The following is a 14,018-nucleotide window of genomic DNA, read 5'->3' as shown; positions in this document are numbered from 1 at the left end:
CTTCCCCAGTTCCCTAGTTCTCTCCCTCCCCTCTCTTTCTGTCTCTCTTCCTCTATTTCTTCATTTCTTCTCTCCACTTCATTTTCTGAGTCAGGGCCTTGTATATTTTACCATGACCCCAAACTCACCAAATAGCCCAAGATGGCTTTGGATTTGCGGTCTTCCTCTTGAGTTCTGAGATTACAGGTGTATGCCACTATATGTAATGACATGTATTTATTCAAAATGAGACCTGAATGTAAAAATTGCAACTTTACCCATGGGCTGCAGAATGGATTATTTTCCCCCAAGACAGGCTTTTTCTGTGTAGCCCTGCCTGTCCTGGACTCACTCTGTAGACCAGGCTGTCCTCAAACTCACAGAGATCTGCCTGCCTCTGCCTCCCTGAGTGCTGGGATTACAGGTGTGCATCACTGTGCTGGGCCAGAATGGATTTTGTATTGATAAAACAAAAAACATCAAGGTCACTGCCCATCTCAATTGGAGCTCTTGAGTGACAAGAGGTCATGCAGACTAGCAGTGATACTTTGAATCTTTTTTTTTTTTAAACCCCTGGTTAGTATGTCTCAATAGTGTCTTAAAATTGTCTGCAAACCATGTTATAAACAGTTATGATGTCATCTAGGCTTTGTTTTATTTATTCTGAACAAACAGAATAGGCTTAGTGTAAATCCCAAGGGGCCTAGGGCAAATTAGCATTGGCTTTAACGTACAAACCCCCAGCTTCATTAAACCCCACCAAGAGAATCAGTCTGGCCTTTGAGGTTTTGACAATAGCACTGACATCCCTTTGGCTATAAAAGTCTGAGATGGCATCTCCCAGCAGAAGGCTGCTCCATCTGTGTTGGAAGCCTGGTGGGTAAATGTAGCCACCATCATCATTTATCTTTTCTAGACCTCAGGGTACGTTGCTGCAGCATCAGCATCAGCACCCATAAGTCTGTGCACTTATATGTTATGATTGAGGACAGCTTCATTCTCGAACCCGAACGAAGCAACCTCTGCTAGCATCAAACCTGCCTTCGGTGGGACCTTCACCTTTCCCAATTTTCGTAGAACTGAAGATGATTAAGAGCTTGTTTTGGATTAGGCTTTGGCTAAGGGGAACATTGTGGTTGGTTTGACCTTCTATGCAGACCAGTAACTCTCTCCATATTAACAATAAGGTGACTTTAGGTGGTTTTGTTATCATCCTTATTAACTCCCTTCAAACAATTCTTTTCCAGTGTGTATTTTTTTATTTGCAAATTTTCACAATACAGTTTATAAAAATCCATATATCTTTTAAAAGTCTTTACAACTTGGCTGTTTCGTGGAAAGGGCTTAGCTCTTGGCTTGCCTGCACTTTCTGCATGCCTCCCTCACAGACTTTAACCTTTCTAGCATTTGCTTTGAAGTGAGATAGAGCAGAGATTCTTCTTTCAAGTGGAAACTTAAGAGGTCATGTGTGCGAATTTACTGGTTTACTTTCATTACTGTGTTTCAGGGCCTAGAAGGAGACACAGGTAGATGGAGTAGGTGGGACATAGAGGATGCTTATGGGTTAAGCCTGCCGTCTTATATGGGCACAGACTGTGGCACTCAAAAACAATTAGAGCAGTGACATCAGTGGTTACGGATCCCAGATTATTGTAGCAGACATAATGAGAAAGCTGAAAATGCTGTGAGAATTACGAAGACGTGGCATAGATGCCTGAAGTCATCACGCACTGTTGAAAAGGGGACCAATAAATAGACTTGCCGCCGAGCTTCAGTTTGTGTGTGTGTGTGTGGGGGGGGAAGCAATTATCTGGAAAGCCCAGTAAAATCAACCACAATAAAATGAGGTATGCCTAAACTGTATTTGTGCCACGAGTATAAATTACATAAACACTGTGACAGTTCTAGGCAACTGTACTTATGTTTTGTTTTCTCCCCTTGATAAAGTCCATACGACCTGGAATTTTTCCATTAGGCTGTAAATTCCTTGGAACAAAGGCTATTCTCTTCTTCTGAGTCCTCAGTTAGTACCAGTCAGGCTGCTTTTCGGTGAAAACTCATTGATACATTAAAGATGCCATTTAAGAGCTTCTTATGATGCAGCCATGGTCCTTGGCATTGAACAGTCAGCCTTCTACCCATCCCTTGAGCTGCCTACTCTCACATACCCCATGTTATATACTGAACATATTATACACAGGCATACGGAAGCGAACAAAAGAAGAGATAAAGTTTAGGTTCTCATGAATATAAACAGATTATGGAGATTGTGGAGTTCCTCAAAGTCTAGACTGGAAAACAAATAAATGAGAGATTTGACAGTTTGATAACATCTAGGCTAACGTGCACCCTGAAGAGCAGCTCCCAGTAGATTGATGGAAATAGGTCTGTCTTTCTAGAGGACCCTCTGCTTTGCTTTGACGACATAATAGGTGGAATAAAATAAGAGATATCATCTCCACAGCCTGGACAGAAAATGGCATTCTACACTGATGACCTTATCTTTTCCAACTTCCATGGACACTCTGACCCAAGGAAACCAGTTATGGGCAGAATCCCCACTAGCCTCTCCTGGGATACTGCTGTGTAGCCTGTGGTTCTTTCCTCATCCTCACCCACCATGTACTATCAGGGGAGGAGTCAGCCATTTCCTTTTGCTCCTCGTTGCTTCTCAGCCACGGTCTTTCCCTTCTCTGTAAACGGGCCTCCGTACTTCTGAGTTCACGCTCTGTGAGCTACGGTATTCCTGTGTTTGGGTTTCTACAGATAATACTGACGCTGTCTTCTCAGGCCTCTCGACTGTCCCCCTGAAAGCTTGCTCTTTGCCTTTCAGACGTAGAAGGTACTAACGTTTCATCTTTAATCCCTGTGGCTTGTTATTGTCAAGATCTTCAGCCTCTCCATATTTCTACTGAAACATTTTCATCTGTCCATGTAGTCATTCTTCCCAGCTTGCTCTCCTGTTACCCCAACTTTGATAGTTTTTTGAATTACAAGAAGCCCTACTTACTGCTGTTCTTGTTTTTGGTATTTTTGCGTTTTTGAAATGGAAGAAATAATTACATCATTTCTCCCCTTCTGTTACCTCCCTCCAACCCCTCCCATTCTCCCTCTTGAACTCATGGACTCCTTTTTCTATTTATCTGTCTACCCTACCTATCTATCATCTATGCACAAATATATAAATATAATTTGGTCAGCCCATTTAGTGTTACTTGTATGTATGTGCATGATTTCAGGGCTGGCCAGTTAGTACTGGATAATGAATTTTTGTTTTCTTTTTCTTTTTCTTTTTGGTTCTTCGAGACAAGGTTTCTGTGCATAGCCTTGGATGTCTTGGAGTTGCTTTGTAGACCAGGCTGGCCTCAAACTCACAGCAATCTGCCTGCTTCTGCCTCTTGAGTGCTGGGATGAAAGGCGTGTACCATCATGCCTGGCTTGGATAATCAATTAAGGGCTCATCACTGGAGAATACTGTTTCTCCCACTCTTCACCTACTTTAGCTGCCTATAGTTCTCTGTTTAGGGGCGGGGCCCTGGGAGGTTCCCTCTTCCATGTTAACATGCCTTGTGGTGGTATAGCTGTGTGGGCCTTGCTTAGGCACCATATTGTTGAGGCATCATGGGTGAAGCTTCACCGTCATTTCTAGGAGACTCAGTCTCACAGATTTCCTCAAAGGCTTCGTTTTCATCACCACTCCCTTCCCTCATGTCCTTCCTTACACAGTGTGTACCCTGCGTTTCATTAGAACAACTCTGCAGGACTGTCCCCCCCCCCCCTTTTTGCCATACTTGCTTGGCAACATTTTAATGCCTTTCTATGACTGTCACCTGTAGTACATACCTAGCGTTGGCTGTCCTGAGTTAGGCTCGCAGTGGGCCCCCTGTTACATCCATCCCTGATCGATAGCCAAGTCTTTAAACCTTGCCTTCCCCTCAGTTACTGTCCTTATTCCTAGAAGACAAGTCGTCCCCCTGTGTCCTAGACACAGGACATCCGAGGACATCACCCTAGTGGTTGTTTCCTCCTCTCCAGCATCATTAGCATGGTACTGTCATTGGCTCATTGCAAAAATGCAAATGGGCTATGATTTCACCTTTTTCTATAAAACAGCCTCTCCCCTTCTTTTTAGGCAAGTTCTTCAAAAGATTGCCCAGTTCCTCTTTCTTAAATTTTTTTTTTCTCCTGCTCATTGCTGAACTTCTTTTTTTTTTTTAAATAAGCTTCACTGCTGATCTCAAGGCCAACTGTGACTTTCATGATGTCACCAAAGGAGTCTTGTTATCCAACTTGACCTGCAAATGACATTTGATAAAGTTGATCCCTTTTTCCTGCTTGGAACCGCCTCTATTTTTTCATGGAGGTAGATTCCTCTCCCTCCTCTTCCTCAACCCCCCCCTCCCCCATCCTTCTCCATCAGTCTGCCACTTCCGCGTTTTGCTTGCTGGTTTGTCCTTACCGCCTCTAGGTGGTATCTCCTCTAGGCATTACAGTGGACGCCAGTGACGCTGAGGCAGGGTGGAAACTCGGCTATCGGAGGTGCTTAGAAATGTGAGGCACTTTGTAAGGGCACAGTGTGGCAAGGACTTCAGGTTTTTCTCTGAGTGAGATGAGAAACCACGGAAGGAACAAAAACATTATCGGAGGAGCTACTGAGGAGCTTTAAGTAGGGGAGTCACGTGTTGGGAATCTTATTTTAGGGCAGACATTCTATTGGACACAGCATATAGGCAGGCAAGCTTGGAAGAGTTCCATGGCGGCAGTGGGCTGTGAGGCTGTGTGCTATGTAGCAGTTACAGCGGCTGTACTCCTCCAGCCTCTGGTAAATCTGATTGTCCACTTCCTGTGTTCTTTTGCTCCCCAGCAGCTCTTTCTTAAGCCTGTTGACAACTGTACCCTTCCTGCCACATCTCAAGTTCTGCCCAGCACTCAGCTGTTTGCTCACCTCTTTCGTCTCACTCTTCACTGTTCTGTGTAAGTCCGGTTTCTTTCCATTCCTGGAATCGCTTACTGTGGCTCTTTAAACACGAGGCCTCCCTTGGCTGGAACCCTCGCCTTTGCTCCTAACCACTGTCTGGTTAACTTCTGCGCATTCTCACATCACATCTTGATTTTTCAACAGTTTGCATACCACATGCTTCAGTACGATTGTCTTTATGCAGGATATAGTGAGCATTTGCCAAAAACGACATGCTGTTCCTGTTAGTAACCTTGCAGGGGATTTAGTATTGGGACTGGTCACCTTCCAGACCCAACTCTGTCCCCCAGCTTATGTTGCTACTAAGGTCTCACCTGATTTCTTCCTCTCAAGTCTTCTTGCAGGAGAATGCTCTTCTCTTTCTCCGCCTGCCATTTTCCTTCCACAGCTTTGTATTTGCCTGCACTTCTCTAGACCAGTCTCTGCAGAGCTTGTTTCATCAAGGTCATGTTGTTATTGCTTCGCAGTACTCCCATGGAAAACATTGATTTTTGTGAGGCCAGCCTGGTCTACAAAGTGAGTCCAGGACAGCCAAGGCTACACAGAGAAACCTTGTCTTGAAAAACCAAAACCAAACCAAACCAAACCAAACCAAAAAACAAAACAACAACAACAACAACAAACCATTGATTTTTGCTTTCCTTGGTTGTTTCCTGTTGTCATGGCTTTGAAAGGCTTTCTTACAACTTTCCACCTCCCGACCTTTAACAGAAGTCTTACTCCTCCATCCGTAGCTTTCTCTGATCTGCCCAAGGATGTCATTCTTCTGACTATATGCTGCCGGCCAGCCTTGCTTAATCCTGTATTAGTAAATACTATGCTTGCCCGTTTGCTTAGATCCCCTTGGGCACCAATTAGGGCCCAGTCTGCCTTTATCTCTACTTAGATTCCAGCCCAATGTCTACTTCACAGCACACCCTCAATAAGTATCTGTTGAATGACATTTAGACCTGATGACCTTTGTGCTTTCACATCTTTATTTTCCATGAACTTTTGACTTAGGTATAACTCCCAACTCTGGTTTCTCAATCAGCTTTAGTCACATCTTTGTCAGCCTATTCTGTCTCTCCAGAGCCAAGATGATAGGCTCCCTGTCAAAGGAGGGAAAATTCAAGAGTGTATGAAGGGATGAGACGCCCCCCAAAAAAAAGAAGAAAAAAAGAAAAAATCATCACTACCAATTGCCTACCTATAAGTAAAGTGTTGTATACATATAAAATAGGATTGCCAATTTATGAACTTCTTAGTTGGCCAAAGGACTGCAAAGGTTGTTTAATATATCTCAATCAATATAAGTAAATAATGCTGGAAGAAGATGTGATGTCTAGCCAGCAGAAAGAACAGCCATTTCTGTCTGCCTTCTTGGACCCTCGATGAGTATTGCTCATCAATTATCCATAGTCCCTGAAAGCAGTGCCATTCTCATTTTGATAATGGAATTTCTAGGACTAGTAAAAAAACAACCCATAGCTAGAAGTTTTGGCAAACTACCAGGAAATCTTCTGAAATATTTGGTTTCGGGCAGACTTTCTCCCACTGGCAAAAAAATAAAACATATTGCCAGATTTCATTCCCTATAGTGAATTTTGGCAGTAAATTGAGCAGATTACAATAGACACTACTTTAAAAGTAGAGAATATATATATATATCTATCTGTCACTCACGCTTATTCACTCAATATAACAATCTTAAGAACTGTAAGCGGTTACTTTTGTTTTTGTAGGTGATTGCTAGAAGATGGCTGCAATTTACTTTTATCTCCGGTAAGTTCCTAGGTAGGAGAAAGGATGAGAAATAGGCCCCCGTTTTTACTCTATTCCTTGTTTAAGGATGAGGACTGGTCCATAATCATAGGAAGAATGAAATATCTCTTAGGCTTATCCTCTCCACTAGGCCCCGCTCCTTAACAGTGATGTAACCCTCTGTTGAGACTCGGTTAAGGCAAGGAATTCCAGTGTACTTACTCCACTGTGTCTGTTTTAGACCACTCCTGCTAAGTGATCTGGCTTTCCCAAGGCCACTCAGAACGCCGGCCTATAAATTTATATCATGCTGGTGGGAGACTTAGGCTCTTCTCTAGAAAGCCAATCAACTCAAGCGAAGGGACCTAAAGACACTTAATCAGAAAGTGCACAGTAAAGCAATAGACGGCACAGTGTTATTCTGCAAGCTTTTCTTTTACTCATCCATTCATTCATATTAATTAGTTACTTAAATTGAGGGCTTTGGAGGAATAAAGTCTATTTCATTTCTACTCATGGGACTTTTTATTTTAGGAGATGACTGACTGATGATACGAAGAAGTTAACAGCACTGAAAGTGTTATTGGTCAGCCGGCCAGGGTCCTTTTGCTCTCCTGCATAAGAATTTTAGGTAGGTGGGAAGTCATTCTGGTACTGGCAAAGCCAGGTGAGCGCCCAAAACCTACAGGCTGGACTCGTGGACCCAGTGGCTTACAGCTCCTTTGGGCTCTAGGCTACCAGGCTGAAGGCTTATAGCTTCGGGGCTTAACGACCAGCAGCCCTGGCAGTTGTCATCTTTGGCTTCACTGAGCAGCGAGCAGAAGTAGGGGACATCTTCCAGTGCTCTTTTCATACAGGCTGGGAATGTGCATACACATGGACAAGTGTTACAGCGCTTGAGCCCGGGGTGTTAGGATTCTTGGTCCTTAAGCTTGAAAATGTTCAGGACTCTTCCAGTAACCAAAGCCTGCAGTGCCTAATCTTTACTCCTCACCCTTCATTTGCTCTGCTTCCACTTCACTCATCCTGCACTATGTCTGCCCTGGCTGTTCCCGGAGACCTCCCCAGCTGCTCTGTGTTATCACTGTCACTGCTGCTGTCCTTTCTTCACTCTGCTAAGGGTGAAAAATCAAAAGCAGGCAGGAAAAGACTCGTCTAGAGAAGACTTCGAAGGGCCTCATGCTGCACATCGTGGCACAGTACAAGAGGTAGTCTTCAGGCCAGCTCAGAGAGTGAGCCGGACAGCAAGCTTCCACAGTTAGAAGGGGCGTGCATGCATTAATCCCAGAAATGACAGGCTGGGCTTGCACCACTCAGAGGCCTTCTGCTGGGCCTTTCAGAGTGTAGTTATGACTTAATAGCAAGCAACTGTGGCTACTGGCTAGTAACTCTCAAAGTGGCCATTGCTGGCGGGAGGGCAATCCAGCTAGCTGCTTAGCTGACCGTCTTGCTCAAGGCAGCCAAAGCACCAGGGAAGGATCTAACAGTTGTCAGTCAGGGAGTCAAAACTTCCCCGGCCTCCAATAGCATAGCTTACTTAAAGGAGCAATCAATATCAAAATCAAAAGGGTCATTACAATAGAGACAGTGTACTACAGCTGTCATACACACTGTGACACTTAACTCCTACTCTGGGGAGAGGTAGTAGGTCTTTCACACTTGTCCTAACCAGGAAAAGGCTGCAAGACTCCATGTCATGCAGATACAAGGAAAATGCTGGGATCTCCTTCAGGAGACAAGGCAGCTCCTGACCCTTAATTGAGGCTTTTCTCCTGAAGGAAAGGCAGGACAAACAGTTAAGGATTAACCAGTTTACGTAACAACTAGAGGTCCTGAACTCAGCGTCAGACCCACCCACTGGTTTGGAGTAGAAACAAGGTAGGTCTTGATCACTGTCTTAGGCTTGCTTGGTTCTGCACACCTTTAATAATATGTTATCTTCTTTTTAAAAAATGAAGTCTATTAAAAAATGCAGCGAACGTGGCCACTGTCAGCTGCTTTTAATTAGCCTCTCCCGGCTTTTCAGTAAGTGACTCAGCACCTGGGCTTCTGAAAGCAGTCAGGTTACTTTGAATCACAGCTTCACACAGTCACTCAGATGGACCCCAGCATCAACATTTCCTCTTGAGGCTTTGTTTCTGGACTTGAAAACCATGTTGGAGTTTTGCTAGAACTGACCAAAAAACCCCAAAATGACTAGGCCAGAAGTTATGAGTACAACAGTTTAGAAAAGTGGCTCATTATGTTGGCCAGCATTAGAATCACTCTTCTCTCCTGTTTTGATTTCTGCTTTTTTTTTTTTCTTTTCCAGTGTTGGGGACCAAACCTAGGGTCTTCCATGTGCTAGGCAATGTTCTACAACTGAGCTATTTCCTGAAGTCCAGAAGCAAACACATACACACACTCACACACACATACACTGTCTAATAGTCACTGGAGCAAAGTATACACATTGCTGAAGAATTAGGTATATTAAAAAGAAACAAGTAAACGATCTCTGGAAATCCACAACAATAACCTATCATTACAGCCAAACATAATATTCCCCCCTTTGTTTTCTAAGCTAGATTCCACTAGTTTTCCTTACCTATCCTGCTTTAGGAAGCGTTGTCTCCTCTGTAACTGTGGAAGGAAGGGTTAAAGTATCCTGGCTTTCATCTCAACACAAGAGGCAAACCCAGAACCACATAAAAGCCACTAAGAAAGAAAAAAGACCCACCTGGATGTATTAACATTAGGAACTTAACTTTCTCCAGATTTCTGAATAAGGGCTCCAAAAGCCACCATGTCTGAAGACCAAAGGCTTTACTGGCAGCCTTATTTCCCCTTTCTATTATGAAAATTTGGGGGTAGGAGGTGGCAGATGTCAGGACACACTGAATCAATGTCTACTAGAAACATGTAAGCCAGTCTGATTTTGTGGTGTCTATTCCAGGATCCCAAGAAACTGCCACTTTTAAGATTTTAATAGTGATAACATGAAATTATTTCTTTTCTAGGTATTTTCCTTCAACAGGTTTAAGGAGCAATGACCCAAAGTCTTGTTAAGACTATATATGCAGAGAACACATTTTAGAGATTGCAGTGTCCAGGTGATGTGATGCAGAAAGGCCAGTAACACTTGACAATTTCAGAACTGCTCCTAAGACATGAGTGTGCTGTATTTGTCAGGCAAATCCAGGAGGTGATAAGACCTTGGAAGCTGAAAATCAGGAAACTCTTATTAGATAAATAGAACTCCACATAGTTCAGATGAGGGATGCTTCCACAGATGTTCTCCGGGAACATCTGGAGAGAATGCATGATTGAACACATACTGCAGTTTGAGGCACTAGTGGTCAAGTGCAAGAAGAATAGGCCACAAAAAAGTCGGCAAAGTATATAAAACTCCTGAGTCTAAATATTATTGAAAAATATTATTTCCTTTGTATGCTGGACATCAAATGAGCTACAATACAATAACTGTCATAAAATACATACATCTGTTCCATTTTAATGAGCGAACACTTCATTTTCACGATGACTAGTGAGAGAAAGACCAAATAAATATTAACATGAAGTTCATTTAAAGGAAACCTATTTCAGTCTGACTTAAACTTGATGTGAACTAAGAAAAGTAATTTCTCAAGATTACAGTCTAAGCAGAAATGAACCCAAACGGACGAATTTGGTTACTTTCCACTTCCTTATCACTGTGGTACAATTCATTATTAGTTGACTCTGGCTAACTTTAGAGGTTGTCTGGGACCTCGTTCCCTTTGTACACTGTCTCAAGAGTAGAGATTTCCTAAAACAGTATTAGAAAGCTTTTATTTGCGATGGATGCAAAGATTAAGCTTAATTTTGGCACGAGTCTAATCTTGTCTGGATTTTGCTCAATGATGGGATGACAGCTGTGTTTATAAGAAAGATCAAAGTTTTGTAGTTAAACACTATCGTAAACAAAGAAGCCAGTGGCTTTTGTCTTTTATTACACAAAAATAGAGGAGGCTCAACAAAGCATCCTAAATGCAGATGGTAGAAAGTCTTATCTCATAAACAATAAATCTATTGAGTTATGGAAATTGTTTGCAAAGGTCAAGAAACCTGGTGGCCTTCGTTTTGCTTACTATTCATTGTGACATGGAGTTTATAAGTGTTATATGTTCCAAAGTCTTCAGTCAAAAATTATCCCAGAATGCAAAGAATGACAAGACAAAGGCACACATGGAAGTAAACTGATGCAAAGAAATTTCCAGACAAAATGTTACCTGTTCCTACTCAGGGTGGCAGTTGTTTTACCAGGCTAGTTACAGCCAGCTTGAAAAAGTCAGAAAGTAGATTAATGCTTTGGTTTCCCATAAAGACCGACATGTGTGCAACAGAAGCTGCTCATGTTAAACATGGCAGCAAATAGGTCATAAAACATGAATTCTTCCTTTTAAAAATGAGATCTTCAAAGTAGTAGCTTAATGGCTTTATTGTATTACTGTGCTTAGGGAATAAATGTTCATTATAAAGTCCTGTTAATTAAAAATGGTTTGGGTCTTTATCTAAGGCATGAGAAGCTCTCCTTTGAGTTATCGCCTCCCTGAGGTGGGAGGTAAGTCCCCCCTGCTGAAAACAACATGCACTTTGAACACAGGACCCAGAAGACCTGAGAGGACTAGCGTCTATGGTACCAGGAGGTGGCATACAAACTTCCACAGGAGGGAAGCAATTGACAGTCTTAGCCATCTATGATGCCGTGAAGCATCATGACCACAGTGGCATGGTAACCATAATGGTGCAGTAGTGGCACACATACCTTGGTGGTCACCAACAGCTCTCTAATGGACTTAAGATCTGCTCAACAAGAGGGAAGTCAGGACTGGTACTGGAGACCTAGCCAACTATGCAGGGCTAATAAAGACACAGACCTTGGAGGACTCACGAATACAACACTACTGAACCAGTGTAATCCCTAACTACATTCTAAGTATTTGTCCTTCTACTCACAGGTAGGTGTAGTTCTCACCCTCATCAACAAAACTTCTCTCAGCAACAGATGGAAACCAATCAAAATGCATAGTTGGGGAGTCTAATTCCAACGGATACACTTATAACACAACTCCCATACCTGAGGTTCAGGGGGAACATTACAGAGGAGCAGGTGGAAAGACTGTAAGAGTCAGAGGATCCCCAGGGAGTTTGCTGTGAGATTGTGTCTCCGTGTGACGTCAGAGACCACGCCCATGCCTCACTAACGTGACTGCCTAAACATGAGCTATACAAGGACAAAAGTAGTCATGTCAAAGCAGACAGAGAAAGCCCACAAGGCCTCAACCCTACATAAACCAATGAGTGCCTGGAGTAGGAGAAATCGTCTTCTCCAGGGTGGAATGCCAACTGATTAGCCCTGAAAACATATGCATACAAGTAACATTATACAGACTGAGCAGGTTGTATTGAGGTATTTAGGAATGAAAAAGGAGGCCATAGATTTTGGAGAGAGCAGGGGTGTGGCGTGGGTACATGTGAGGGTTTGGAGGGAGAAAAGAAAAGGGAAGGAGTAAGTAAAAAAGATTTTATTTTTACCACAGTAAAATAAGAACAAAACAAAGCCCGTGTCTTAGGGCTACCGATCTTTAAATGTGCAATTATGCTTAGAGATGTGGATGTTTTTCAATCAGCATGGTGTACTGTTAAAGAAACTGCTTGCTCTTGACCTGTTACTGAGCACACAGGCAGTGCTGAAGACACACTGGAGCAGAAGGTTGTTTCTAAGGACTCAACTGAGCTCCTATAAGGGGAACTGAGGATGCAGCAACCAAAACAGTCATTTCCACCCTGCAAGCATAGTTCTGCTTAGCAAAGGTACCAATGGCTGGGCCAAATTGAGTTAATTATAGAAAATGATGGAAATAGTCTGGGACAGTCCTTTTCTTAGAATTATTAAAAGTGGCTTGGGGCATAAAAGTGCCATATAACTCCCTCAAGATTTTTGGAATAATGCCTGATTCTGGACAAATTAAAAGCCACAACAACCATCACCAAGTCATGTATGTGGGAAAAAAAAGATTTAAAAATTTCCCTCTACTGACATGAGATTTAAAACAGCTATGGGAACATATCTAGTCAGTGTCAGTATCTAGTCACAAATTATCGAAGTAAGAAGCAAACATGAATGTGTGATTCCTTGTTTTGGCATGAGAGCGACACTGAAGTTTCCCAACAGCCAGATCATGAAAAGAGAAGGAGATTTATGACTCCATCATCTTGAAAGAACAGGATTAGTTCCGACATCCTGCGGATTTGTGAGATCCTGACCTTGTTCAACAGTGTCAAACAACGTAAGTTCTAACATATAAGCACAACTTTTTTCTTTCCATGATGTTTGTGAGTGAAGCCATCCTGAGGGAAATGTCAACAGAAAGAAAACCCTCTTAGACATAGTTATAAATAAACACAGAAAAACTAAACTCAGGAAATGCATAATATCAGAACCCAGGTTATTTACTGAGAACCTGAGTGATGACTAACAACTTATCACGGGCATCTCGCCAAGTTTTAGCCTGTCTTTCTCTATTATTCATCCATCCATCCATCTATCCACTCACTCACTCACTCACTCACTCACTCACTCACTTGTAGATAGAAGGTCTGCTTCTATAGCATAGGCTGGCCTGGAGCTAATGGCAACCCTCTTAGATTATGGCTTCTGTTTTAGCCTAATGGAAACACATTTCCAAGAACAGGCTTCCTAAGGAAAGAGTGCACAACAAGTATAACAGGTGAGAAGAAGCTGGGCAGGGTCCTGTGCCCTGTGTGTAACTGAGGGCATCAGTGAACTCTGCTCTTTCAGCTGAGAGGTGAAGGAGTTTCTCTCATTTCTTGAAGACGTTTTATTATGTAGTAATATATAATTTACCACTGGAAAGAGCATTTTCTTCCCTTTTAGGTCAATACCTCCTGTCTCTTTTTGGCAAAACTGCATTTAAACATCTATAAGTTATCTTTTCCCAAGATAGTTACCTTTAATAAACAGATAAAGTTATACAAATGCACATTCTGGATTAATTTACTCTAAGCCATCCATCCTAGATCCCAACTTCAGCATACTCACATCCCAAACTCGATCCCTAAATACAACTTTGTTTTTACATCACTTTGTAAGTTTAAGAGGGCAATTTTCAGATATAGTGGTCCAGCTGATTAACTTCTGGGTTCTCAGTGTTCTTATCTCTGACAGTTAGTGAAAGCAGACATACACTCAAAGTGTAGAGGCTAGGATATACAGCTGTTAAGTTGATTATTCACTTCTTACAGGATATTTAAAATATTTAGGCACATGTACACA

This window comes from Acomys russatus, chromosome 31 (genome assembly GCF_903995435.1).
Source record: "Acomys russatus chromosome 31, mAcoRus1.1, whole genome shotgun sequence".
Classification (NCBI taxonomy): Eukaryota; Metazoa; Chordata; class Mammalia; order Rodentia; family Muridae; genus Acomys; species Acomys russatus.
This window is presented reverse-complemented; position numbering follows the sequence as displayed.